This window comes from Sturnira hondurensis, unplaced genomic scaffold, assembly GCF_014824575.4.
Source record: "Sturnira hondurensis isolate 20B ecotype Veracruz unplaced genomic scaffold, ASM1482457v3 Scaffold0021795, whole genome shotgun sequence".
NCBI classification, from domain to species: Eukaryota; Metazoa; Chordata; class Mammalia; order Chiroptera; family Phyllostomidae; genus Sturnira; species Sturnira hondurensis.
In genome coordinates this window covers 8,811,967-8,838,399 of record NW_028094426.1, presented here as the reverse complement: position 1 = coordinate 8,838,399, position 26,433 = coordinate 8,811,967, and the positions used below count along the sequence as shown (strand labels likewise).

General features: G+C 34.6%; 1 protein-coding gene across 2 annotated transcripts in view; it reads right to left on the bottom strand.

Annotated features, from left to right (window-relative positions):
• The window catches only part of LMO3 (LIM domain only 3), a 222,481-nt gene that overhangs the window by 143,423 nt on the left and 52,625 nt on the right, over positions 1 to 26,433 (bottom strand). The gene's annotated exons all lie outside the window — the stretch shown is intronic.

Here is a 26,433-nt window from a genome sequence, read left to right as displayed (position 1 = left end):
TTTTCTCTTCATTTTACACCTTTCTCTTCCTTTGCCTTTTTTGAGATTTTCAATAATAAACTGACTTTTACAATGCCCTACCATTGTCTGTACCAGAGTCCTTCATCCTAGGGGGAACTTTTCCGTTCTTTTGCTCTACTCTAATAATAAATTAATAACAGTTACATTGTTATTAAGAACTTAGGAAAACCAGGCCAAACTTATTTTCTTAACAACCTTTCAGGTAGATATTATCCCCAGGTAACAGATTCAAAACTGAGGCCCAGAAAATTTTATAATTTGCTTAATATCACAATCCAGTAGGAGACAAGACCAACATTTGAAAGTTTTCTAGTTCTTACAGTTACCGGTATGGTGATAAGTGTAATGTTAGTCATTATGTAAAGTAGTTTTCTTGTATTGTATCCTTTGATCCTGACTTGCATGTATGAGCCCTGTATTCTGACTCCCAAGCGGATGCTTTTTCCCTGTATGTAAAAGCCAAGTTGACCAATTGATGCTTTATTGAACAACCGTCACATGACCTGACAATGAGGGTAAATTATAGCAACTCTTACTACAGACACAGTGTTTTCTCTAGGGCCCTGGAAACACAGAAGACTCTTTCTCCATAAATCTGGATTTATGGAGAATCTTCTTCCAGAAGATTCCATGTCATTTCTTCTTCCCAAGCCAATTCCATGTTTAGATAATTATAAAGAAAAACAGCATTAGAAAAGCATTAGCTGCAGAAAGCATTTTTTTTCTTTTTGTCTTCAACTGTGAATTCTTGAGTCGAAAATGAATAGTCAAGAAAGTGGTAGGTGGAATGACTTGAGCAAGGAGGCGCCAGGTTCTTGGAAACCTATGTTCACTTGGAAACCTACAGAGGGGCCCAGCCAAACTTCCCAGGCAGAGCCCACGTCAGGTTTTCCAGAAGTGCACTTGTCCGGCGGGATGCTTAGAGCGCAGAAGAATCTGTTGCCCAGTGTTACTATTTATTAAATGAGGGCAGGTGGTGTTTGATCACTAGCTTATAATTTGTAGGTAGATAATAACTTTAACCTTTCTTAGGTAGCACTAAAACATAACTTCGGTGAAATTCTTGTAGCAGAGGAATAGGCCTTAGGTGGAAGGACTATGTTTGCTTGTTTGTTTATTTATTTATATAATTTGTTCTATTACAGTTGTCTCAATTTCCTTTTTCCTCTTTTACTCCCCTCTACCCAGCCTACCCCCCTTGACCACAGTCTATCCCCTTTCCACTGTCCATGTCCATGAGTCATTCATACATGTTTTTGACTAGTCCCTTCTCCTTCCTTCCACTGTTCCCCCTCTCCCTCCTCCCCTCCTACAGCTGTCAGTCTGTTCCCTGTTTCCATGTCTCTGGTTCTATTTTTCTCGTTAGTTTATTTTGTTCATTAGATTCCAGTTATAAGTGAAGTCATATGGTATTTGTCTTTCACCAACTGGCTAATTTCACTTAGCCTAATAGTCTCCAGTTCCATCCAGGTTACTGCAAAAGGTAGGACTGCCTTCTTTCTTTCTGCTGCAGAGTATTCTCGTATAAATATACCACAGGTTTTTAGCTCACTCATCTACTCATGGGCACTTGGGCTGTTTCCAACAAAGCTATTGTAAATCACACTGCTATGAGCATTGGGGTGCGTAAGTTCTTTTGAATTGGTGTTTCAGGGTTCTTAGGGAATATCCACAGCAGTGGAATCACTGGGTCATTTATTTGCTCTCTGTTCATTCTTAATTAAAGATAATCAGGAAATATCAGAAAGTTGAAGTATTATCAACCTTCTTCTTTTCATGGTCTTTTCTTGGCTTTAATCTAAGTCTTTGCTGGTTCTATCGGTGGTGGAGAGAGGCCTTATTATTGTCATTACTATGTTATATGCAGAAGGTGATTTATTGTTCTGGCTTTTAATCACTTGGTCAGATTTCCCAGATGAAATAATCTTCTCACATTATTTCATTTTTCTCTTATTGCATTCTGCTCAGTGATCTCCAATTTTTAATGTTCTTATAGATGTGAATTTCCAAATCATAGACTACAAGGTCTGGCATGAATAATGCCCTTTTTATTATAAAATTTTTTATCACAACATAATAAGCGTGTAATTCTGTAACGTAACAATAACATACTCAATCACACCATAGGACAATGTAGGTAAATGTTCAAATTAAAAGTATGGATTGTTACACCCATATTATTACCCTACCAACCACATTCAAGCAGTTGTTACTTCTGCTGGACTCTGTATTTTTCCTGAGTGCCACAGAAAGTGATTATCTTTTAGAATGCATATTTTATATGGCTCACCATTTTGTAACCTATTAAATGTAATGCAACTTCAAAGTTTATTTTATACCATCATGTAAAGAAAGTAAGGAAATAAAAGCTTAAAGCTTAAATGAAAGTTCCTTAGAAAGAATGTTTCTATTCTCAGATCTGTGAATAAATAAAGCATTTATTTTTGCATGAAAATAATTGTTTTAGTTTAAATTGATAGATATTAGCTATAACTACATACATGTAATTTATCAACTGATATAAGTCATCCAAAAGTAGTTTAAAGGACCTTTTGGAGGTTATTCTTTTTCTTTATTAAAGATAAAATTTTCTTTTCTGTGGCGACCTGCTTACAGAATTCATAGCTCTCCTGTCTTTGGCCGTATCTATGGGATAGAAGGATGACTTCTGCGTCTCACAGCACAGACTCCATTAAATGTCTACTACTTCACGTAGGGACCAATTGTTCAGGCAGGGTGGAAATATGATCTTAGGAAGACTGGGTTTGTCATCTGTTTCATAGCACCATTTTTAATATCATTTTGGTTAATTCTTTATTTTTATTAGGTCACTGATCTAAAGAATAAGGTCCTTCTGCTCTGTAAATGTCTCTATCTATGAAGACATTTATGTATATAACATTTCATTATAAGAATATACAAAAACACAGACTAAACATTAACTAATAATTGTTCTATTTGGTAAGTTGTAATCGTGTTAATTATTTTTATTCGTTTTTTTCTATTCAGTACCATCCTCTTAAAAGAGGAACCATAAAAAAAAGTGAATCAACTGTGTCTTGTCATAAAAATTTCTTCTGCTCAGACTACATGTTGATACAATTAACATGTATCAATTAGAGAGATACTTTTTAATTTGTGGAAAATTTGAATTATGGGATATTTTCCTAGACAACCAAATATGCAAGAATCCATGGTGTTCTCTAAGAGGACAATGAATATAAATCTGTGTATAATTTTATTGGGTACAGTAGGAACAATGTAACAGAGAATATTATATTTATGCTAATTTCTGCATGAGGACACTAATAAAACTATTTTTAAGACATGGCATGTCTCAATTTTTCTATTTATGTTAATTCTCTATTTGTTTCTTTAATATAGCATCTGTTTAGACTACTAAGCCTAATACACACTTCAAATTTGTTGGGAAAAAATTAGGAAAGTATTATATTCTTTCCAGTAAATTAGTAAATAAGAAATGATTTTTAAATTTTATTTTAAGGTTATCTAAATCTTAATTAAGTTTTTAGAAAATGAGAATTTCATGTCTGCATAGATTTATAGTTAGCCAAAAAGTCAGTTATAAATATGTTGTAAAGTAGAAATACCTTTGGGAATCTGATATGAAGCAATGATTTTCAACCTTTTTCATCTTTTGTAAAGTAGAAATACCTTTGGGAATATGATATAAAGCAATGATTTTCAACCTTTTTCATCTTATAACACACAAAAACTAATTACTAAAATTCTGCAGCACACCAAAACAATCTATTTTTTTGCTGATCTGACAAAATAATTGTTATGATTTTGATTCATTCACATTGGACAGCTGTGGTTGTGTTGGTTGTTATTCTAAGGGAAAAGAGGTCAACGACCCTTACCAAATAGTGAGGTATTTTGTAAAGATTCTTGCAGCTCACCAGTTGAAAATCGCTGATCTAAAGTATACAGAGAGTTGAGAGATGTCCTAAGACCAGTCCCTACTTTTGCTTGAATGTCCATGTGTTACTTATATCATCTCACTAAATCCAATGAATTATCTAGTAAAACGGACATTTGGAGTCTCATTTTTACCATTGGGTAATCTGAGGCTCAGATCAATTAAAATGTGTATAACTAAAATATTTATTAAAAGTCAATTATTAAGTGGCAGAAAGAGAATTTGAACAGATTTTAGTTAGGAAAAATGTAAGATTAAAATGTATTTATTAGGCTAAACAGAATTTATGGTATTCTAAAAAGGTAAAACTAAAAAAAAATTATAGACTACATAAATGACAATGCCCACGAATTTCCAAAATGTCCATTTAAAATTTTTCATCCAACACCTTCCTAATCATAGTTGACAAAAAAGATCCTTAGAGATCTGATGACATGCAGGGGTGGCCAAACATTTGGTGTCTCTGGGCCACACTGGAAGAAGAAGAGTTGTCTTGGGCCACACATTAAATATACTGTGACATGTAATCACACACAAAAAAACTCAAAATGTTTTAAGTAAATTTATGATTTTATGTTGGGCTGCATTCATAGCCACCCTGGGCTGCATGCACCCCACAGGCTGCGGTTGGAAACCCGTGCTACAGTGACCAGTAACTACTGGTTATTCAGTTAGTTTCCCACCTATAGCTGAATACTTCACCATTACATCTGGAATCACAGTTTCAGGTTCTGACCATCTCTTTACTGGAGAAGAGTCATGGTAATGGCAATATGGCAATGTTGTAGACTGTTCTCACCACCGTGCTTTATATATCCTTTTTATTATTTAACTAAAATTAATAATTTAAAAACAAGGAATAATAAATTAAATTTAACATTGAATTTTGAGTAGACAGGAAAAATTGTCTCTTAGTCCCTTGGAATTCATTTGCATGGGCATAGAGTTGAAAGTCTCCTTGATGTTATTATTCTTTCAAGAAGAATAATAATTATTATCATTAGAATGATAATTATTATAATAATTACAATTTTTATTATAATACAATAAAGTCATTGTGATATAATAATTATAAAAACAATAATTATTCTTTTAATAATAATAATAATAATGAACTTATTAAGAGCTCATTTTCTGGCAAATGATCCAACTTAGCAATCATGGCTGGTTAAAGTTAAGAATGCTTTTGTATCTACATTATAGTCTTTGATGAGATAAAATTATACTTTGGTGAGACCCACAGTGTGTTGATGATCATGTACCTTTCACACCATTATATTTCTGAGTATCAAAGAAATCTTGCTTCATTTCTTAGGATTTGACATGAAATATACATATAAGAAATGGAGGTAGAGAGAGCTGCAATAATTAATTTCACAAAAATGTACATAATAAAAACATCAACTGTCAGAGTGACCAACTGGAAGTCATCATCCTAGTCTCATGGTGGTTTAGTTTCTGGGACAACGTGATTTCATTAGTAGAGATGAAGTTATAACAATTTACTCTTAGAATTTTATATCTATATTCATGTAACACTGTAATCAACATGAAGTTACAAGATCAATCGTTTTTCCTAAAATGATAACTATTTGGATCTAAGTAATTGCAAATCTCTCTATTCCCACTGCTGGTATTAATTCTTTTCAACCCTTTTGCCAGCTGTGCTGAAATTTGTCTTACTGTTGTGTTCCCAAAACATTACTCCTTCTCAGTCTAGTGAATTATCTCTTCTTCCCCAGGATTATATTTATTTAGGTACCTCCAAGTTAGTCCACTAGATGTTAAGTTTCCTGAGGGTAAGAACTACATCTTATCAATTTTTATATCCTCCAGAATATCTAGTAATTAAGAGAAATCTGTTACATTTTGAAGAATCTTTTAAAAATTCCACAACTGGATTTAAATTCACAAAATTATTGGATAGTTTTACTAAACTGATAGTTTTTTATAAGTTTTTAAGTTATAATATTCATGATACATTTTGATAACATGCTAGCATATAGAGTATTGATACTTTCCCTAAAACATTGCATTTTTCTCAATGAAAACATCATTGCTACTCTCTCCACTACAAATTATTGAATGTAAGTATAATCAGTGGCTATTGGTTGGTAATACAATACCACATTCTACATAAGGACCTTTTTCAAATGTGATATTCACTTATACAATGATCAGTATAAAATTTTCAGTTGTGGGTACATGCAGGAAATAAATGTAATTAGTCAGAACCATTGTTTCAGGTTCTTTCCCCCCACCTCAAGTAATTTCTATATGAATCTTACATTTCAGGAGTTTTAACAGAAGCGAAAGTAAAAAAGATGATAATAACAGTATTTTATAAAAATGACTTATAAAGTCCTGAATTCATGGGTTCTGTCTTCTGTTTTTCCCTTGTGTATTTTAAGCCCTGTGTGGAAGTTTGTGCTATGAGAGACGAACAGTATCTAAAACAGGATAGTTTTGTTTCTCTCTTATATAGACCACTATGAAAAGGTAAAATCCGAGGCAAAACGAATTTTCTAGCAAAGAGAGGAGTGATGTAACAAATGGAGCAAGATCCAGAGATGGGAATGCAAAGAAAAGAAGGGTAGATGGAAAAACTAGGAGTGAGTTAAAAGGAGAAATCCTGGCGGTTGCAGAAAGTGGACTTGACACCAGCTCGAAAGCGATCCACTCGTAGGTAATATTAACAATGCCCCGTAGACTCCATGTACAGACATCCTGTAGAAACATGACTGGGTTCTTTCTGGTCACATAGCAAACTTCTATGGGCTTCTATTTTCTCTGGTCATTACAAAAGGCGGTTAGAAGAAAGAAAACTAGAGTTGAATGAATTGATTTCAAGTCTGTAGGCATATAGTCATTGATTACTGTCAAATATACCCTGGTCTTTACAGAGGACAGGTTCAATGGACTGTACACATGTGACTTTGACCTTTATTTTGAACAAAAATTTAGAATTAATTATATTAAGATATTGACAAAAAGAAAGATGAGATGGTAATCATAATTAAATATCATTTGTTAAATAAAAAGTCATGTTACACTAACCTATGATTTTGAGAGAGTATTACCAGACTGAGAGGAAAATACAGGAATTTAAACACAGTGATGTTTTCTGGGTTTAGAAATAATATTCAAGGAACAAAACTCCTTTGAACCTTCTACTTCGCCATTTCATGGCCTTTGGCTTTGGACCTTCCTTCATGAGAATTAAGATGGCTGTGGCAACAAAAAAGTTCTGAAACTTCTCTTCAAGGGACTTTTTTCCATCACAAATTTTATTTGCGTAAAGGCAAATATAAACTTGCCTTTAGGTATTTGGAGCTAGACATGTTCCAATGTTCATGCTTTCGCTTCAAAGCAGCACTGGGAATGTAAGGATCTAGAATTTTCAACCTTTGTAGAAGTACGTGGTGTCTGCCAGTAGGAAGATAGTATAGAAAAAAGTAATTGCATAGGCAGCCATATTAGTAGAAAAATTCTGGTTTTGCTGTAAGAAACCCCCCCCAAAATCCATTAATATAAAACATGATAGAAGCTTGTTTCTTGCTTGTGTAGAGTTGAGAAGGTATTCTTTATTAGTTCTTAGTTTTCTTCTATTTATTTATTTATTTACTAATTAAATAATTTATATTTTAATTGAATATATTGGGGTGGTATTGGTTTGCAAAACCATACATGTTTCAATTGTACAACTCAATAAAACATCATCTACATATGGAATCACATGCCCATTGGCTCAAACAAAGTCTTTTTCTGTCTTTATTTTCCCTCTGCTTTGCCCACCTCCACCTGCCTCCCACCCTCCCTTCTCTCTGGCTATCACCACAATGTTGATTGTGTGTATATATTATATATGTATGTTTCTTGGCTGATCCCCTCACTTCCTTTCATCTAGTCTTCCAGCCCCTCTCCCTTCTAACAATGCTCGGTATGTCCCATGTATCCACGCCTCAGTTTTTATTTTGTTTGTCAGTTTATTTTGTTCATTAGCTTCCACATATAAGTAAGATCATTTGGTATTTGTCTTTCTCTGACTTATTTCACTTAGCACAATAAGCACCATCTATGATGTTATAAAAGGAAAGATTTCCTTTCTTTTAATGGCCACGTGGTATTCAACTTTCTTCTTCAATTTCAGAGAGGCAGGTTCCTTCTATTTTAGGGCTCATCTTGCTTTAACAAATGACTTTTAAATTCACTGTACTCGCTTGCATCAAGCTAGCTGAGAGGAAGAAGAGTAGAGAATAGAAGAGTAGAGAAGAGTAGAGTAGTTATCTGCTTCTTAAGTCCCTTAGCAGGGAAGTCATGTGTACCACATCCAAACTCATTCTATCAGTAAGAGCCAGTCCCTTGCCCTCTTTCCTCTCTACCAGATGGAAAGGATTTGAGAAATGTAAGCCCTGACTAAGGTGAACTTCCCAGCAGCAACCAAATTGTGAACAAGAAGTGAATATGTGAGTAAGATAATCAAATATTTTGATGGTGGAATGATTGCATTTCAACAGCGTTGATTATGAATACATTATCACTCCAGAGGGATATCTCTAATAAGAAATCACTAGGTATATCAGCATTTTTACTAATGACTTGTTTGAGGATATATGATGGCATGTTAATCAAATTTTTATGTATCTTGAAGTTCAGAGGAAGAGCCACACATCAGTTGAAAGTTGCAGGATTCCAAAACAGATCTTATAAGACAGAAATAAGGGATCAAATTGGGATGAAATTGCTAGAAATGAATAGCAACTCCTATAGTTATGTCAATATATTCAGCAGCACAATTTAATTTGGCAAATGTTGATTTAGTTCTTATTATATTCAAGGCATTGTGCTAGGCTATATGTGGAATATAAAAAATAAGGGTTAGCAGCAAAACATTTTAAAAAGCAGTCTTAGGTGATTGAAAAGCTAATATGAATTATTAGTATAGAGTCTCTCTCTTTTTTCTTTCTCCGCGTGTGAGAGTGTTTGTATGTATATGAGTGCACATATCTGTATGTTTATATGCACATATTTGGCTAGATTAGAAGATTTATAAAATACAGAACATTCCAGAACATTAAAGACTCTTGGTTTTCAGATTTTTTTGGTCTTAGATTCTTGGCATAACAACTTAAAGAGGAAAATCAACAAGCTTGATTGTTTCTGAAAGAGTATTTCTAAGATGATACGTGAATTTGAAATCAATCTTATGTATTCCTTCTTCATTCATGTATTTATGACTGAATTTCCATTTTTCTCCCTTGAAGGAAATAAGATATGCGTATCATAGCTATGGTATAAAGTAGAACATGAGTAATGCTTTGCAGGGGCATCTAACCTTTTGGCATCTCTGGGCCACACTGGAAGAAGAAGAAGAGTTGCCTTGGGCCTCACATGAAATACACAAACACTAATGCAAACAAAACAGTCTCATCGCATGTTTAGTAAACTTAGGGTTTTGTGTTGGGCCACTTACATAGCCCTCCTGGGCTGCACGAGGCCCGAGAGCAGTGGGTTGGACACCCCTGCAAGGAAAGATGATGATAAGATTAGTGGAGTAAGGAGGAGATAATTTTTTTAAGCAAAAATATAAGGAAAATATTTGTGAAGACAATTGGAGTTGTGCTTTAAAGAGCGATAGATTAGGACATAGTCAAAGGGAAGTGAGGTGAGGTTATTTTCCAAAAGGACAAAAACTGCGAAATGGAGATGTCAGGAGGATTGTGAACTATTTGGTGGCAGCTTGAGTTGCATGAGGGAAATAGGAGAAACAGCCGTTGATTCCAATGTTTTGAGATAAAGTTGTAGGTGATCATGAACTTTGGGTTCTAGCTTTTGAATTTTTTTCTGAATGTAAGCTATCAGCAAATACATATATTTTTACTATTCAGATAAAGGTCACAAAGATTTTATGTGTGTTTCATATGAGGAGTAGTAAATAAAAAAAAAAACACAAGAACAACAGCAGGAACAAAACAAAAACCTGGAAGTATTTAATCTACAGAAGACAGAAATTATGGTGTGAAAGACTGTTATGATAAAAAGGGATTAACCTCAACCTGACTCTCTGTTCATCTGTAAACAAAATCCCTATACCACCCCATCACCCAAATTAGGACCAAGAGTTAGAAATTGTAGTAAGGCTGGTTTGGCAGGTAGGGTGTGTGTGTAGGCATCTTATTACCAACAAAAATACCTTAAAAGTATAATCAACCAAACTTGAAACTGCTTAAAGCTGTCAGGGACCATTTGCCAGTGCAATAAAGGAAGGTAATCAAAACATTTAGAAAGTGAGGCATGGAATTTCTAAGTTTTCTGTTCCAAATCATAGAAGTACTACGACTTCATATAATATTGGAAGTTTCTTTGTATTTCTCCTTTTTATGAGAAAATATCATCTTCTGGGAATTTCGATTCCCTTAAAATTTAAGATTTATTCTATTCATAATAACTGTTTGAATGTTAGCTATTAACTGAGAAAAGATTCTGTATAGAATTAATAGAAACATGAAACATTTATGGAGAACTCCATCCGGTCCAATTTTATGATTAGTTTTAAAGAGTCAAATACTACCAACTCTTCCAATCAGAATATTTAGAGGGGAGAAAGCTAGCAAATTGTCACTTTTAGTTAGTCTTTTATAGTTAAATGATTAGGAGTTATTTTATTACACCATTAGCATTTTAATTCTAGTTAGTGAAGAACACTGTTGCTCCGAGTGAATATAAACTTCAAACAATTTCTAAATATTTGTCTTATGACAGGTCCTTGCTTATCATACGAATTCTGAAGTCTTCATTGTGTTATTGGAGTGTGTCCATAATTGACACACAGCTTGCCTCTCAAATACTATCTTCCCAGACTTCTTCACATAAACCCTTCAGTCACATCAAGGATGTGCATTATTCATGCTAACTTCATTTTGCCTCTCAGCATTTCTTGGAATGTCCGTCCTCTTATTTCTAATAAAACAAATCTACCTATTCTCTAATTTCTTTGAAGTGTTCCTAACTAGTCTAGCTTATTTTGGCTTCATCCTTCATTGGCCTTGACATAGCAATGACTGTCTATACTTCATATTTTGGTACTCAATCATATCCAAACTTGTGCAAATCAAATCTCTATTTGGTCTATATTCATTTTATTTTTCTTCCCAGTGAGAATGTATACTCTACAAGGTCGGATAACACACCATACATCAATTTTGTATCCCTGGAATATGTGACATGGTACTGGGAATTAAGTGATTATCCTTATGAAATAAGAATGAAGTAGAGTTGCGTTGAATTGAATGCAATAAGATGTTTCATATTTTCTTTGATTTTGAAAATAAAGATTACATCACAAAATGATTTTTATTTTATGTAGTCTTACAAAACTGTTAAAACAAAAACCCTTTGTAACAATTTTGTTACAACTTTCTTGTCTTCATTATTATTATTTTTGCCTTTATCTGACATCACTCACTGCACTGCTGCTTTGATCGTGGATTTCCTCATCAAAGACTAGGATACAGTGAAGGGGGAAGGGAGGGGTTTTATCCTGACCAGGAACACAAAGTATAATAAAAAACAATCTGTAAAGTATGTAATTTTGTTAAAAGTACAAAAGGCAATAGTAACACGCTCACTTATGTCATTGACTTTGAAAACTATGAAAAGAATAGTTTTTGTGTGTGGAAGGGGGTCCAAAATTTAAAGGTAGACCTTTTTAATCTGGTTATGTCAGAGAAATTTTCTCAAGTCATATAATGAACCAACAGCTTGGCTCTAGTTTTTGAAATTTGGTTTCTATAAATTTAAATTTCCTGCTTGTTATTTAAATTACATGATTGTTATTTCAAACTCTATGGCAGACTGTGAGCTCAAGGAGACCAGAGCACGGTCTTTTTTTAAAAAAGATTTTATTTATTTATCTTTAGAGGGGAAGGGAAGGAGACTAGGAGAGAAGGAGAGAAATATCAATGTATGGTTGCCTTTCGTGGGTTCCCTGCTGGGAACTGGCCTGCAACCCAGGCATGTGCCCTGACTGGGAATCTAACCAGAGACCCTTTGGTTCACAGGCCCGCGCTCAATCCACTCAGCCACACCAGCCAGGGCAGAGCACTATCTTAATCACCTTGTTTAATAGTAATTATAACAGAGTGCAGCGAGATACCTATTTATAACAGATCCTCAAAATTATATATGTTGGGCAAGTCGAGTTTATTCTGGCTACCACTGTTCTACTTGTTGATGTTCTAGATTACACTTTTCTTCTATTAGTTATTTTTCTCTCCATTGTTAGTTTTCTATTTTCTTCCCTATCAAGAAAAACAAAACCATCTTATAAAAAGATCTTGTGATTACTTTAAAAATCAGATTATTAGGTGGTTATTTATAAATGTCTTATATTTATAGTGTCTAACTGCACAGGGCATTTTGGGAGGACAATTATATGTGTCTCATTCATTGTTGCATTTTTAGCTCCTGGTCCAGAATCAGGTATATATAGGGAATTATCCTATAATGGGAAATGAAATAGTATTAAACAAACAACTCTTCATTTTCCCAATGTAATCACTGAGAAGTTATAATGAATATCTTAACCATTTTACAGACTTAGTGTTGTATAAAATGTTATGTAAGTTTTATGGGAAGGACATTGGACTCAGAAAATATTTTGTAAAATAGTCTCAACTGTTTTATAGTCTGAGAGTATTACTTTACATGTTATATAATATCTATGGGAAGAAATTTGGATTCAGAAAAAAATTTGGATCAAAACAGTGACTGATACTACAAACTATGTGAAATTGAGTAAATTAGCTAACCTCTTTATAATTCATTTCCTTCAACTGTAAAATAAAGACAATAAGAGCACTAACACCATAGAATAGTTACAAAGATTAATTGAGGTAATACATATGAAGCTTGCATATACTCATTGCACAATACATATTAGCTATGGTTGCCACCATTTTCTCCCAATAAAACAGAAACTGAATTCATGGATATCATATCTGAATTCATTGATTCAACAGTCACCTATAATCTTTGCATTTACTGTACCTCATGGTATTATAGTGATTTATGGTAAGAAATAATATTTGGTCTTTATCCAGACCAAATATTACCAGTGCAGAGCTCTCTGTTACCAGCGCAGAGCTCCTAAAAACCTTGAAATTTTGTAATTAATAAGAGTGATAGAGTGATAGAGTGATAGAGGTAGTCTTTTCTTTTTCATAACAAGCACCTTTCAACCATGCCTGAGTTTAAGTTAAATGCCGACTTACAACTGTAGTTGAACAACAATTAAAAAAGGCCCTGAAGAGGGGGGGTTTGCCTGGGGAAGTAGCCCTGTAATAGAGGGTGGGAACGTCCAGGCCCACCCCTACCTCTAGAGGAGGGAGTCGGCTGAGGCTGACTTTATCACAGTGACCAGTGACTTAATCAATCGTGCCTATCTAATGAGCCCCCAGAGAAACCCAGAAACATAGTCATTCAGAGTACATCTGGGTTACTGCTGAGAAAGTGGTACGCCCATAGAAGGCATGGAAACTCCACTTCCACTCTTCTGCTCTTTGCTCTATGCATAGATTCCATTTAGCTGTTCCTGAATTACGTCCTTTTGTAATAAATTGGCAATCTAGTATATTAAAATATTTTCCTGAGTACTACATGCCTCTTTAGCAAATTAATTGAAACAGAGGAGGGGATTCATAGGATTCTCCAGTTCGTAACCCAGTGGGTCAGAAGCACAACTTGGACTTTCATTGTTTTTTGAAGTGGGGGGAGGGCAATTTTGTGAGATTGAGACCATAAACTATGGGAATGGACTCTATATCTAGGTGGATTGAGTTAGAATCCAGCTAACTTGAATGACCCAGATAATGTCTAGAGAATCTGAGAATTACTTGGTTTGGGGACCACCACCCCCCGCCCCCGGCAACAAGCACAGTCCTCTTTGGTGACCAGAGGTGTCAGAGATAAGTGATGAAAATAGTGCCAGAGACAGTAGCAAGCAGAGGAAACTTAAGAGTAGTGTGTGTGTATGTGTTTGTGTGTGTTTTAAAACACAGTTATGGCAAAATATCCTTTATAATACACTAATTTCATCTATCTGGACTTCTTCAGAAATATGTTAATGTCAATAGTATAATGTTTTATGCATTTTTATGAATATTCTCATTGAGTCCATAATATAAGAGCTATTACTATCCAAGTTTTACAGCTGATGGTGTTTATAGTTTCTCATAGTATCTTGTACCTTTTTCTCTTATCTTCTACCACCTACCTGTATATTTATATAATTTTTGATGGTTATTTGTTTAACTTTTGCCTTATCATTAACCTGTAAATTACAAAAGGGAGTGTAGACTACATGTTTTTTAAAAAAAATCACAATATCCCTAGAACTTTGCACAGTTCTCAGTACATAGTAAGGACTGAATAAAGATATGTTGAGTTAATAAGTGAAAACATTAAGAATGTATTCAAGACAACATAGTATTGAAGTGGTGGAGCAAATCACAATCGATTCTAGAACCTGTACTCTTCACCATTACATTAATTTTCTTACTTAGCACCTATCACTTCAAATGTACTTTTTTTGCTGGTAGGTGTCCTTGACCTTCCTCTTTGGCCATTTTTCGCAGTCTCCTGTGTAGGCCCCTCTTGTACCTCTCTCATTCTTCTCTTACCCTTCTATCATCGGTGTTGGTTCTGGAGCCTGTTTCTGCTTATCCTACTGCTTAGTAGGAAAAGCTATGAACATGCCTGGCTTCAGTTACCACTCATATTCTAATGATTCTCCTTTCTGTATTTCTAGCCCTGGCTTCACTTTGAGGCCCTGATTTCCACATCTAAAGCATCTGACACATTTATTTGATGCTTCAATCATATTTGACTATATACAATGACATCATCTTCCCATGGTGATTAAACTCCATCTGCTGCTCTCTACATTTTTCAAAGGTCCCACACAACCCAGAAGCTTCCCTCTCCTCTTACTAAGAGTATCTTATCTTTTGCATTCTCAGTGCCACTCCCTTAGCTCAGCCACTTGTTATTTTTTCCCACATTTTACTGTATTTTTCTTCCTTATCTCAATACACATTTTCTCTTAGTATCCACTTTTCTCTCCTGGTTTTAAAACTAATCAATGACTGGCTATATGTCTTATAGTTTCCTTAGTGTCTGACTAACTATGAATGGAGTTTAATTCAATAATCTGTGAGCAGAAAAGTGTCCAGAAATTCTGGATCAACACTTCAGGGAGAAGTCTACTTCTGAGACTCTCTCTTTCCCACTTCTGCTGGGAAATAAGAAAACATGCATCAGTGGTCACTTGGTTTCTGCAAGACTGTGTGGGGTCTGGCCATCTCCTGCCCTAGACAATTGCTTTCTTATAGAACTCTTCTATTTCATTTTAAACACTGAATTGCAGTGGGGTTTTTTTATAGCAGTTTAGACTGTAACCTAAAAAACTCATAAGAAATAATTTTCCTAACTCCAGTCTTGTTCAGACCCATTTCTCACAATTTTAAATGTGTGTACTCTTTCTAAAGTGCAAATATGATTAGGCCAATCCCCTGTTTAAAATTTAGAAGTGGCATTTGCTTTGTTTCAATTTTATATTTTCTAAAATAAGCATGTATTGATTTTATAATCACGATGAAATAAATTAAATAAAACCATTAGTGCCTCCCTTAAGCCTCCAAAATAAAGTTCAAGTTGCTTAACAGGGCACAGAAATCCCTTCCTGTCCTGTTTTTTTTTTTTTTTTNATCCCTTCCTGTCCTTTTTTTTTTTTTTTTTTTTTTTTGCCTATTTATAGAGTGTTAACTTTTGCAATAGCTTCACAGGCCCCCAGGTCCATGAATCTTTCAGTCCCTGGATGGCGACAGGTCCTCATACGCATGTGTCTTTGCACATTTTACTCTCCGTCTGGATGCCTTTTCATGTTTTCTACCCAGTTGATAGCTACTCATCCTCCAAGATTTAGGTTTCAACTCAGGTTAAGTATTATACCCTCCACAATGTCCTTTGTCTGTCATTAAATCCTGTCTGTATCTTTATCAAGCATATTTCACATTAAAGTATATTTCTCCATAAGACTTTGTCCATTCTCCCACTAAACATTTACTCTCATTTAACCAGGTTCTATGTCACTTATCTATGTTTCTGTGTGCAGTTGTTCAACTGTTTTTATGGAATAAAGAGAACACACTTTTTTTTCGAACCATTGATTGAAAAGTGACCTTAGTTCTAATCTAATGTAATTTCTAAATTTGACCCCATGCCAACTCCTTATAAAGGTGTAATAGTAGAAATATTTAAGTTGAAATGAAGTTTGTAATCAATATAATTAAAATTTGATTAGAAATGTGTATTTCTTAAATGCCAATTTCCTTCAATGACCTTTAGTGCTTTGCAAGTACAAAATATTATTTTTTATTATTAAATAAGTAACAGTTTTACAAAATATGGATAATACAATAAAAGTTTGCAGTGTTTTACAAGACCAGTCCTCGAACCCCTGAGCTACGGAGCCAATTGCCTTCAGTGCTTTATATGGGAGATAATCAATCAATGCTGAATTACTGAATGATTTGGCTTTGATAAATATGCAGTTTATCAAACAAGAAAATCTAAATTAAGTTTATAAAAATTCTGAAAAGGCTCTGTTTAGGTATTTGGAACTAAGCAAATAAAATTTAACAACTTGCTATAATCTTTAAAATCTCATTGTTTTTAAATTTCTTCAGTGGGGAGATTTTAAAATGACCCATGGTTGGGAAAAAGACATTATTTAATTTTTTGAAACTTCAAACCAAAATTTATTAAGACTTTTATCATTTATTTTTAAATAATTTTAAAAATATTTAAAATAAATAAATTGTCATTTATTATCATTATCATTTATTTTAAATAAATTTCAGAAGGTAAATTCTAAAGAAATTAACATTCTATTATTCAGATTTCTTTGAAATATGATACCTGATAGGCTAACATAATAACTTCATGTGAATTAAATATGAACAGTTTCAGTTATGGGTTGATCATTTAAAAAATTTTAAAAAGCCATCCAAAAAATTTTTAGAAAGCCATCCAAATTATGTCAAGGAAGACATAAAACTTGCCTGTCATTATTTTCAGAAGATATGATACCGTACTTAGAAATACCTACAAATTTCACCAAAAACTATAATACTTGACAAATAAATTCAGTAAAATAGCAAGATACAAAATCAATATCCAAAATCAGTTGCATTTTTATACATTTATAATAAACTATAAGAAAGAGAAACTAAGAAAACAATCCCATTTACAATTTCATCAAAAAATATCTAGAAATAAATTTAACAAAGGATGTAAAAGAACTGTACTCAGAAAATATAAGACACTAAAGAAAAAAATTAAAGATACAAATAAGTGGAAGCATATATCATGTTCATGGACAAGAAGACTTAGCTTCATTAAAATGTCCATACCACCCACAGCAATCTATAGATTGAATGCAGTTTCTGTCAAGATATCAGTGACGTCTTTGCAGAACTAGAACAAAATTCCAAAAATTTATATGGAACCACAAAATACCCCAAATAGCATCAGTAATCTTGAGAAAGAAGAACAAAGGTAGAAGATGTAATACTACCTGATATTAAACTATACTAAAAGGCCATAATAATCTAAACAGCAAGGTACTGGCATTAAAACAGACATACAGATAAAATGAAACAGAATAGATTGCTCAGATATAAACCTATATACATTATGGTCAAATAATATTTGAGAAAGGAGGCAGAAAATGCAATGGGGTAAAGGCAGTCTACTCAATAAAAAATGTTGAAAAAATTGGGCAGATGCATGCAAAAAAATGAAACTAGTCCATCATCTTACACCATACACAAGAATAAACTCAAAATGTTTTGAAGACTTAAATGTAAGACTTAAAGCCATAAAAATTGTAGAAGAAAACATAGGCAGTCAAATCTTGGACATTTCTTGAAGCAGTATTTTTTCTGGTATAACTTCTCATTCAAGGGGAACAAAAGAAAAAATAAACAAATGGGACTATATGAAACTAAAATTTTTGCACTGCATAGATTACCATCAACAAAATGAAAAAAAACACCTACTGAATGGGAGAACATATTCACCAATTATACATCTGATAAGAGGTTAATACCCAAAATTTCTAAAGAACTCACACAACTCAATACCAAAAAGCACAATCCATTTGCAAAATGGGCAAAGACCTAAATAGACACTTCTTTGAAGAGAGCATACAGATAGACAATAGACATGAAAAGATGCTTAGCATCCTTAATCCTTGGAGATATGCAAATTAAAACCACAATGAGATATCACCTCCCAGCTGTGAGATGACCATCATCAATAAATCAACAAACAACAAGTGGTGGTGAGGATGTGGAGAAAGGGGAACCCTTGTGCACTGTTAGTAGAAATGCAGACTGGTGCAGCCACTGTGGAAAACAGTGTGGAGTTTCCTCAAAAATTAAAAATGGAAATGAATTTTGACCCAGCAATCCCACTTCTGAGAATATATCCTAAGAATTTCAAAACACTAATTCAAAGGAACATATGCACCCCTATTGAATGGATAAGAAGGTTATGGTGCATTTACACCATGGAACACTACTTGGTTATAAAAAAAATGAAATTTGGTTTTTGGCAATAGTATGGATGGACATGGAAATTATTATGTGAACTGAAACAAGTTAGTCAGAGAAAGACAAATAGTACATGATTTCACTTATATGTGGAACCTAATGAACAAAAGAAGAATTAACAGCAAATTAGAAACAGACTAAAAAATACAGAGAGCAGACTGACAGCTATCAGAGAGGAGGGTGTTGGGGTGCTGGGTGAGAGAGGTGAAGGGCTTAATAAAAAAACAAACAAGCAAACAAAAAACAGAAACAAAAAACTCATAGCCACAGAAAATAGTGTGATTACCAGAGAGAAAGGGGTGTGGAGGGAGGTAGAAGAGAGTAACGAGGGGACAAGTGGTGACAGAGACTTGACTTTGGCTGGTGAATACACAGTGTTATGCAATATACAGATGATGTGTTTCAGAATTGTGTACTTTACATCTATATCACATTATTAACCAATGTCACTCCAATAAATTCAATGAAAATTAAATAATAAAAATTTTATTTACTTAGACTTTCTGCCTGAGGCTTGGTTTGTACATAAGGAAGAGTACAGTAGAAGTTGTTTACATATATTTACATATATTTATTTGTTAAACTATTAATATAACCATACTGATATATTTTCTGCTGCAAATATGTGTGCATACTGGTCAAGGAGCAATTGTGTGATCAGAATAAGCGTCCTGGATGCACAAACAGACCATGTTTAGAAGGCCCTTCGCTAGGTTTAATGCTCTATCACCGTTCTGAAATTCTTAATTTTTGAACTAGGGGCCTGAAATTTTCTTCTTGTATTGAACCTTGCATATTATGCAGGCATTCTTACCTATATTCTAAACAATTATCCTAACTTTGCACAAATAATCTGGGAGTGCATGGCTAAATGCACTAAAACTGCCAATTTCTAAACAGCTGCCCGTAAACTACAAAGCCAGGGTCCTAGCTGTCTGCCGGGCTCTACTGGCCCAGCTTAGCTGTCAAGTGCAGCACTGGGTTAAAAGAGAAAGATTCCCCGAAGTGTCAATCCCTCCTGCTGGTTCAAGAGAACAAAGCTGGCAGGCAAAGTGAATCAGATAGCATACTGTGCACGCCCAAGCTTCAGAATAAAGCCCATAGGTCTAATTTCAGCTTTACCAGCCTTGGTAGTGTCCCTTTAAGTTTACTAAGTCGGATATACCTGTAAGCAAGCAGTCTAATGTCTTTGTGATCTTGCTTCTGTGAAAGTATTTAATAATAAGCCTCAGAAGTTGGGAGGTAAGAAGGAAATCTATGATGTCTAATGCCAAGGTGGTGTTCAATGTGTTGAAAGTTGATTAAATTGCCTTTTAACACTTCTTGAAACTGACATTTTGCTATCGTTTAAAAGTTTTTCCCTCCAAACTATTTTTTATACCTGTGATTTAGAGTGATATACAGCAAAGCAGTGGCTATGAATTGGCTCAAAATGATCTGAGGGGTAATGAGCAGGGATTGAAAAAAGTCTGCTCCTGTTCATTTAAGGAAAGTAAAGCGAACTTTATCCTGCACTGCATGTCAAGGCAGGGTCAAAGATTTGAGACTGCTCAAACAGTGCCATCCACATTTTACTGGTTTGGAGTGATAACTGGGTTCCAGAATCCCATAGATCGTTAAAAGTAAAATATATTTATATAGATTAGTGCATCCTCAGATATCATTTGCAAAATTGCTTGCTATATTCACATGGTTCCATTTTTAAAGTTACATCTGTTTAAATAGAGCTAAAGTTGAAAATTGAGAAATACGGAATACTTGTATTTTTATATTTCAAGTATTTTATTTTTAGACAGAATTATTTCTCCAAATGTATATATATCATAAGAAAATGTGGAAGGCATACCCAAAACCCCACAAATGCCACTGGTGATGTATTTATTCACGTGGATGATATAGAGCCTCATAATTATTATTCGAATATTCAAATAATATAAAGTAGAATGCTTTATAAATGGAATAATGCAATATCTACTATAACATTTACTCTTAACCATGACCATTGCAAAAGCATTTATTTAGTACCCATTGTTACATTGTTTCTGTCCACATCATTCTATTTTTCTCCACATCAATAGATAAAAACTGAAATTTAACAAGTATTTGTTGTAATAAGAACCTGAAATATTAACTACCTATTTTCTTTTTATTTCGAGATTAGCCCAGTGGTTCTGCCTTATTCAGTCCATATCTCCTTTCTATAACAGATACTTTAAAATGCTATTCTGTGCAGGAAGCAAAGGAAAATAAAAAAGCAAAGCATCCATATGGATACTGAAATTAAAATAAAAGGATAAGTACTAACAAGCAAGGCTTATTTTTTCGTAATGAAAAGTGGGCAATGATCTTAATTTATGCAAATAGAGCATCCCTCTAAAATGTAGAAGTATGATACTCTTACAAAAGAATGCTCTACATTAAAAAGAGGTTGTAATAATGTTAAAGAATTACACAGAGCATATAATTTGCCTTAATTCCCACCTCCAGACAAGACATACAGTCAGATCTCTAATATTTAAGCAGACCTTTGGAACCCTTGCCTTTGATAGGAGACAGGGGCTAGAAGATGGACTAAAATAAGAAAAGTAATATAAGAAGTTATAGTTGTGGGTAGAACTCTACGGACCATATCAGAAGGCATCAGAAACCTCTGGCCACAGAAGAGTAAGCAAATAAATCCTCTATATAATCTTCACAATGTTTCTAATCATTGAGCAATGAATGAATATAAATATAAACTATATGCATGTTTATAATCTTTGTTAATGCATTACCACTATTTCATTTCTGCTATTTAATTATATATATATATTTAGCTTGAGCATATATGAACTTAGTTGCATGTCAGAGTCATCTGAAAGCTTTTTTAAGCTTTTCTTTTTTAAAATTATATTTAATTGACTCTGCTATTACAGTGGTCCCAATTTCCTCCTTTGCCCCCCTTTACCCAGCACACCCCACTCCCTCAGGCAACCCCCACACTATTGTTCAAGTCCATGGGCATGCATATAAGTTCTTTGGCTACTCCATTTCCTGTACTGTACTTTACATTCCCACGGCTATTCTGTAACTACCTGTTTGTATTTCATAATCCTTTTACCTCCTCACCCATTCACCCACAACCTCCTCCCATCTAGCAACCCTCAAAACGCTCTCCCTATCCATGATTCTCTCTCTGTTGTTCTTGGTTGCTTAGTTTGTTTTTTAAATTCAATTGTTGATAGGTATGTAGTTATTGCCATTTTATTGGTCATAGTTTTTATCTTCTTCTTTTTCTTAAATAAGTCCCTTTAACATTTCATATAATAATGGTTTGGTGACAATGAACTCATTTAGTTTTTTTTCTTGTCTGTGAAGCTCTTCATTTGCCCTTTCATTCTGAATGATCTCTTTGCTGGGTATAGCAATCTTGGCCCTAGGTTCCTGATTTTCATGACTGAATATTTCTTGCCAATTCCTTCTAACCTGCAAAGTTTCTTTTGAGAAATCAGATGACAAGCGTATGGGAACTGCCCTGTGGGTAATGAACTTCTTTTCTCTTGCTGCTTTTAAGATGCTCTTCTGTCCTGGCTGGTGTGGCTCAATAGATTGAGCACCAGCCTGTGAACCAAAGGGTCACTGTTTCTATTCCCAGTCAGGGTTTATGCCTGGATTTCAGGCCAGGTCCCCAGATCGGGGTGCGTGAGAGGAAACCACACTTTGATGTTTCTCTCCCTCTTTTTTCCATCTTTCCCCCTCTCTCTCTCTCTAAATAAATAAATAAATAAATAAATATTTGAAAAGATTCTTTTTTTATCATTAACCTTTCAATTTTAATTATGAGATGTCTTGAGGTGGGCCTCTTAGCATCCATCTTATTTGGGACTTTGTACTTCCAGGGCTTTCATGTCTATTTCCTTCACCAAATTAGGGAATTTTTTTTTTCATTATGTTTTAAAAAGATTTCCAATATATTGCTCTTTTCCTTCTCCTTCTGGCACCTATATGATGCAAATGTTGGAGCACTTGAAGTTGTCCCATAGGCTGCTTACACTATTCTCATTTTCTTGGATTCCTTTCTCTTCGTGTTCCGAAGAGAACCATTCCTTGGTTGGTTTTTTTCTTCCTTATGTTCCAAATCATTGATCTGATTCTCGGCTTCATCCACTCTATTGTCAATCTCCTGTAAATTGTTCTCTATTTTAATTATGTATCCTTCATTTCTGACTGGATCTTTTTTATGCTGTTAAGATCCTCACTAAGTTCTTTGAGCATCCTGATAATCTGTGTTTTGAACTCTGCATCTGACAGATTGCTTATTTCCATTTTGTTTAGTTATTTTTCTGGAATTTCAATCTGTTCTTTCATTTGGGCCATGTTTCTTTGTCTCATCATTTTGGCAGCCTCCCTGTGTTTGTTTCTATGTGTTAGGTAGAAATGCTATGACTCCGTCACGGCAGTGTGGCCTAATATAGCAGGTGTCCTGTAGGGGCCAGTGGCACAGCCTCCTCATCAACCAAGCTGGGTACTTGAGGGATGCCTTTTGTGTGGGCTGAGTGCACTCTCCTTCTGTAGTTGAGTCCTGACTGCTTTCAGCAGGTCAATGGGAGGGATTTACCCAGGCTGGTCAGCTATAAGGACTGGCTCTGACTATTGAGCACCAGCCTCTGCCTTCTGTGGAGTATCAGCTGTGCAGAGGCAGGATAGTGGTGCTCTGACATTGTCTGTAGCTGTCTACTGGGTACATAGGCTCTGGGGTTTCCCAGGTGGTGCAGGCCAAGGACAGCCTCCCCCTGTGTTCTGACCATGCCCATGCTGTCTGAGCTATAAAGCAATCTGGGGTGGCTGCTACTTGTGTTGGGGGCTTGGGGATTCTCAGGGGAAGCCAAGCTGTGAATCTAGGCTGGCTACTGCTATTCTGGGCTTCCTGGGCTTACTGTGGGCTGCTGCTGGGGGCTTACTGGGGCCGGCTCAATAATATATGGTTTAAGTGAACCTTGACTAGTTTTATATGTTTATGTGACAGGTACAAAAGAAAAGTGGCGCAAATAAAAATTTGTGGCACAAATTATCGACTCAAATATAATGAGTGTCATTGTCATAGGTGACATAATCCTCAAATATGGCAAACAACTCTTAATAAAATTCTAAACTAAAGAAGGAGAATGTTTAATAGATTGTCACCATAGTTATATATCTGGAAAATCCAACTGACATAAAAACTGTGCACAGGTCAAATGGTGACAAGTTGTAGGCTCAGATAATTATAATATTTTCTCTATATGGAATTCTGATGATGCATTTAAAGTCTGAGAAAAATAAAAGGCTACAAGATTTCATTGTGTTTGTCTATCCTACTCATTTCAAATGCCACTATTATCCCCTTGTGACATCGCTGTGATAGTCACCCTTATATATTTCCAAAATCTTCCCCAGTGTGAGGCACTAATTCCTTCAAAAAAATGCTAGGCTCTCATCTGTTTTTTATAAAATAGTTCTGTGATAAGTAATCTAAGCAAACTTTCTAGTTGAGGTATTTACATTTAGACTAAAATATGATTACCATTTTTATATAGCTTAATAGGGCAATTGTTCATTTATAAAAATCCAACTTCACTGCTAATAAAGGAAAGAAATTTTATTAAAATGTCGATATTAACTAATTAATTTATATGACCACAGGTAGCATAGTTATTGGTTTAAAAAGTATCATTTTTAGTTAGAGACTTGGTTCCAGTCTCGGCAATATTTTTCACTAGTTATGTGACCTAGTACATAATACCTAACCTTTCTAATCTCATCACTTTATCTTATTTTTTAAGATTTTATTTATTTATTTTTATAGAGGGGAATGGTGGGAGAAAGAGAGGGAAAGGCACATCAATGTATGGTTGCCTCTTGCTTACCCCTGACTGGGGACCAGGCTTACAACCTGGGTTTGCAACCCAGGCATATGACTTGACTGGGAATAGAACCAGTAACTCTCTGGTTTGCAGGCCAACACTCAATCCACAGAGCTACACCAGCCAGAGCTCATCAAGTCATCTTAAAAGTAGAGATTATAATGGGCCTCTAGAGGCCTATATAAATCTATATAAGCCCCTCTATATTGCCTCTATAATCTCTATTATAATAGAGATTATAGAGGCAATATAGACTTTTAAAAACTTACTTAACCAAATACATACAAGCTACTGTTATTGTTAGTGTTCTAAAAACATTTTTAAGTTTGGACTGTATTTCTTGACTTTTTCTTTAGCTATGAAACAAACTAGTATCATAGGATATCAAAATGCATTAATGTCTATTAAAGTAGGTAATTCAAAACACATAGGTAAAAATTGTGTGAGATATAAATAAACTATTTTTTCTAGTAAAGAAATAACTTTCCTATTTATTACAAATTTTATATGAGTGTTTTCTCATACTTTCAGCATCGTGATTTTGCTCTCTCTAATATTAGCTGAGATGCCACTGCAAAATTCTCTGCTTTTGTCTCAAGAGCAAGTAGCGATTGCACTCACAGTCATTGGCCCACATGCTTTTTGAGAGTGAACAAGTGCTTTAGTTTCCCCAGAGCCTAGCTAGCATTTTAAAAATATTTTTGAGTTACATTGAACAAGTCCTTTTCTCTTCTTTAAATACATCAAGTGCATAAACCAAACTTAACTCCAATTATAAACATTCCCAGGATAAAGATGTGGTGCACATATAAAGTGTGAGTCTATGCTTGTTTTCCTTTGATCTTCCAGTATCTAAAGACTTTTTTTTAAAATGTAGGGTCATGTGGAAGGTGAATGTGAGAAAACAAAGTGTGTTTTCCCAGGGTGGTAACTTAGACAGAGGTCTTACACCCAATCCCCTCTTCTGCCTTTAATTCACTGCAAAGCAGTTGGGCTTTGGGTTGTTCAATATTTAAATGTTATGGATTGCTAATATGGTTAGCAATGTATTCTTCTTAGCAAAATCTATTACAATAACATTTGAGTATTGTGCCCGGGCCATTTATCCCTACAACTATTATATGTATTTAAAAATTCCCATTCTTTTGATGTGCCAACACCCCTTATGACCCAACCACTTTATATGATTAATGATTAGATTGAAAACAAATTTTAATTCTTAAACCAATCTGTTTTTCCATAGATAAATCTTTCGGCAATTTTAAGATTTTACTACAAGATGGGGTTATTAAAAGGCTCCCAGGAGTAGGTTAATTAGTCTCTCTTTTTGACCAAGTGAAATATTTACTGGAATAGGCGGCAGCCTGTTACCCCTCAATCCATCTCACTGCCCCGTATGAAGGATATGTGCACCATCCCTTAACTTTCTCTGCTTTTTTTCTCAACTTTTGCTTTCTGCCCTCTGTCTACCTCTTCCATTTTCCCTACTCTGCTATACTTTTCTTTTTCATTGCATTTTCACTACCTGGAAGCGTGTGTTGTCTTGATTATTGTTTGTTTCTCCACTAAACAATAAGGTCCTCTGGGGTCAAGGCTTTGCTTTGGTCACTGCTCTCACTTGTCCCTAAGAACCAGAACACAATAGATGCTCGTGGAAGGAATGGACAAAGCAAAGGGTTTTCTCAGTCTTGGTTGTTAATGTCATCAAGTTAGAAATTCTTTTGTTGGTGTTGCTTCAAGCAGTCTAAAATTATACTTAAATAGAAAAGAATAAAACAGAAAACCGTACTTGAATAGGAATTAAATAAAAAAACAAACAAATAAAGAAAGAAAAATAAATTAACATAAGAAAAAAGGAAAAAAGAGAATTAGAACTAACCCAGATTTGATAAGTATTATCTGGGAACAAATT